This window comes from Alligator sinensis, unplaced genomic scaffold, assembly GCF_000455745.1.
Source record: "Alligator sinensis unplaced genomic scaffold, ASM45574v1 scaffold297_1, whole genome shotgun sequence".
NCBI classification, from domain to species: domain Eukaryota; kingdom Metazoa; phylum Chordata; order Crocodylia; family Alligatoridae; genus Alligator; species Alligator sinensis.
In genome coordinates, this window is record NW_005841848.1 from 1,453,898 (window position 1) to 1,458,305 (window position 4,408).

The following is a 4,408-nucleotide window of genomic DNA, read 5'->3' on the forward strand; positions in this document are numbered from 1 at the left end:
AGTGTGATTGGCAAGAAACATGTCGCATATGTCCCTGGACAAGTTGTGCCTATGTTTGTCCTGAAGCAGAAATATCCTAGGATTGGCATGTACACATAGACTCCTAATCAGGGTTTAGTGATCAGCTGAATGCACTGCTGCTTTTCTGCTGTTTATTCAATGATGCAATCCCAGGATAACTGTTCAGATGCAGCTTGCTATGTTCTGGGACAAACTGTTAGCACTTCTTATCCTGTGAAACATGTTATGACTTATCCCAAGACAATGGACATGAATGTCTGAACAGTCGCACTTTATCCCAGGATAAAATGGTTTATCCAGGACAAACACAAGATCCATTTGTAGCCTCTGTTCCGTCTGTCTCAAGTCCCTGAAAAAATAATGCAAAAGGGAAAAGGCAGGGGGGGGGCAGGGTCATGGTGCTCCTTGCTGCTTTTTTTGGAACCCTGTGCAATCCCTATTTTGCAGGGGGGTTGTGTTTCTGTATTTCACAGGGGTTTTATGTCAATTATACAGTGAAAACTGTGAGGTTCTTAGATACTGTGACAATGAGAGTCTCATAATTCCTAGATACAACTTTAGAATAGAATACAAATTGTAGCTGCTTCTCTTCTATACCAGATGGTGTTGGCATTTGTTATTCATGTTCACAATTCAGGTTGAATTCCCAACTACTGTTGGAAATTAAAATAGAAGCAGAGGCCAGGACACCATAGTTTTTTATGAGTTATGGGCTATTGTGCAAAATGCTATGGCCTACTTGCCAAGTAGTACATGGAGGTAGATATTACACTTGAGGTCCGGAATTGTTGCTGCCTGCTGATTTTTGGATGACATTTAAAGTGTTTGTTTTTGCTTAAACAACCCAGACTTAGCTAGGAATGTGCAGCCCTAAATGCCAGTTCTCTTCAGTGCTATGCTGCTGCACTTGTGATCAACTGAGACAGTCATGCTGGAGATCCATCAGTGCATGTTTCATTGGGCGTGGGACTGTTTTCCAGACCTTCGGTCTCAACACCCTCAAATCCATTGACCTTCAGCACATGCTGTCAATTTTATCCATGTTCTTAGTTTTCTAAGGAAAGAAGATTGTTATAAAAGATGTGATGCCCACTAGCAGTTGTAGATAGGGAACTGATTGCTGCAAGTCCTAGGTTTTGTTTTTCCTCTGGTTTTAGAAGTACAAAGGTTTTTAATTATATGGTGAAATCATGATTAGATTCCAGTGACTATAGGAAAGATATTCCTTTTCTGCTTACATTGAAATAAATCCTATTTCAGCATTTTGCTTGAAAACAAAAAAAAGAAATCCTTTAGGAGAAAGAGCGTTGCAACAAAGTGAAAAATTTCATTTGACTTTTGGTTGCTGTGTGTATGTTTGTGGTTCAGAAGCAATTAGGTGTTTGCATGTTATGTCACAATCAAGCTGTTGCCACACAAAGCTGGAAATTAATGCAGAGCTGTTTAATGTCACATTTGTTTATTTTAATATTTTTCAGTCAGGGCTGCCTAATTATTTTCATGTTTTAGCCCTAACCTATCAGCATAAAAATCAATTATAACATTACAATTTCCTGTTAGGAACCTTGTTCATGGATCTGAGCCCTAGTGCTGAGCAGCAAAAATATTTTTAATGTGAAAATAACCTTTTCTGCAGCAGTTTCCCTGATCACTTTGTTAAATTATAGAATGAATGGGAAATCTTTCCCAAGGGCATATCTAAATGGAGATGGATGCTAGGGACCATCACTGTTAAAACATCCCCCCACCTACTCACTCCAGTATCATGCACACTGAATACTGAAAAGAAAGGAGGCATGTCACACTGCTGCTTTTGTTCCTTGCCCAGAGAACACCCACTGCTCCTCCCAGGCTCGTGTGTGCTCTTGAGAATGGCACTGGCCATGTCTAGCTCTGCTCCCGTGGTGGCTACATGACACTTTTTTTTAAAACCCAGTTCTCATTACTATCCAGTGCTGTGCAATCGAGTCCTAAATGCTTCTGCTTGTCTCTTGTACCATTGTTCACCTTGAAATTTCGCAGCCATCCAGATCAAGCTACAACAAAAGCACTGGATCACCCCCTGACGCACATCACACCCAAACATAATGCTCGGCTAAGGTTTGAGAAGAGACAAGGGACAATGGGTCTCAGTGTTTGAATGCTCAGACTGAGACTAGAATGATTTTGTTAAAGTGCCAAGCAACCATCCTCCGAGTCATACTCATTCAAAGTAGCTCAATATGAGCACCCCAAAACTGATCAATTTAAAACAAATCACCATTCACCTTACCAATGTAAAACTTGTATGTGCATGGATCTTGCTTAGTGTTATTACCATTACGAGTTTGGAAGTTAGGAAATACAAGTTTGACTAAAAAGCTTGGCATACACCTCTGTCTTTCTATTAACCTATGGCAGCTGGCCAGCTTCTAAGTGGCTGGGGGATCACACACCATGCCAGTTACACCGGGGGAGGGCAGTACACCACACAAACCACAATAGTGTATGCTGTGGGAGATCTTTCCCCCTGCTCCCCCAGCATTGTCATCTCTACCAAGCTGAGCTGCATTGTGCTGCACTTCACCTTGAAGCAAGCACAAGAAGTAGAAGACAGAGGAGAAGCCCAGAGACTCAGGTGGCTGCTGCTGCCATTGCTACAATGGTGGGGGTAGGGGTGGGAAAAAAAAAAAAAAAAATCAGTGGCCAGGTGGGAACTCAGGGGCTGGAGATTAACCACTCTCAGGCTGCCATTTGGGTGGTCCCAATTTATGACATAGGCAGTATTAAGCAAGAGAGAGTTACACATGTTATGGCCTTGTTACACCTTACACTGTAAGCCACAACCCCATTCATTATTTTAATGTTATTTGGCTTAGTGGAGCAGTCACACTTTAAGGTGAAAAACCATCTGTGGCTGTCCTTCACCTGCACAGCTGTGACTTTCCATTAGAGGCCTGGTGAGCAGGGGGAAAAACTAGGAGGTGCACATGGCCCCAAGCACAGGTAGTACCCCATCATGTTCCCATAACGTTCCTTGTGTTTTTCTGCATTAAAAATACTTTGAGCCCCCTAAATCTGAGCCCCTTTCAATTTGGACTGTAAGAGGTGGTTGAAGCATCCCAAGGTGACTCTAGGACTCGATGCACACAGGAGCACTGCAACTGCTGAGCACTTCAGGGCTCCAACACTGGTTTTGCCTGGTGGGAGCAGTGAGCCAGCCTGGGCAGCAGGAGGCACTACAGCTGCCGGGTGCTCCAGGGCTGTGGTGCTTGCTCTGTTTGATGTTCCTAGGGCACCCCCCTACACCAGCTCACCACTCCTGCTGGGCACAGCAAACACCGCACACCTGGAGTGCCTGGCCGCCACAGTGCTTCCCATGACTACCCAGGCTGGTTCACTGTTCCCACCAGGCAGAGACAGCACCACAGCCCTGGAGCCTCCTGGGATACTGGAAGACTTTGATTTGGGCAGAATAGCTCTGAAGAATGGCCACACCTTAATGGAAATAGAATCATGGTTATGCAGATTAGAGATAATCCTGCCTTGGTTTGGCATAACTTTAAACTGAACAGTGAGTGATTTAAGGCATTTAAAGATGTTGCATGCAGCCAATGTAGGGGCTGGGAACTCCAGAAGCCACCTAAAATGACCATGTAATGAGGCCCTCAGTTTGAAATCCAGCAGAAGGCAGTATGAGGGCTTTTTAAGTAAAAGCTTTTAAAAACTACCAGCAGAAGATTTAAAAAAAAAATACTGGCTACCACAAGTGCTAGTAGCATTACATTTTTTTCCTCTCCTGGTAGGATTATGAGATTCACCTCTTAGGGTGCATCCACACGAGCACGCATGTGCCTCTTGCCCCGCCTCAAACCCCTTTGAGGGTCGACAACAGGCACATGCAGGAATGAAAAAAAGTGCTCCCCATGCTGCAAACTTGCAGTGCTGGGAAACAATTAGACCCCTGGATATCCAGGGGTCTAAAAAAAAAAAAATAAATAAATAAAATCAAAGTTTAAAAAAGTGAAGAAGGGCACCATGCCCTGAGGCAACCAGAGGCTGCCTGGACCATGCCCTGAGGCAACCAGAGGCTGGGTCCTCTGTGGAGACGCTCTGGCTGCCACAATGTCTCTATGGTTGGCCCCTCGCCCTGGTGCTGAAATGCACAGCATGCAAATGGGGCCAGGAGGACATGCTTTGACAATTCAAAGCAGGCCACCATACCCAGAACATGTTCCGGGCGATAGCTGCCTAGATGGCCAGGCAGGGGGCACACGTGGCAGTAGTGCTGTACAGAAGCCAACCCTGCAACCACAGTCCACTGGCAGCTGGCCCAGAGGGGCAGATGCCTCTACTGGCTCTGCAGTCCCTATCCAAGTCTGGCAGGGGCACAGGAGGGCACAACCCA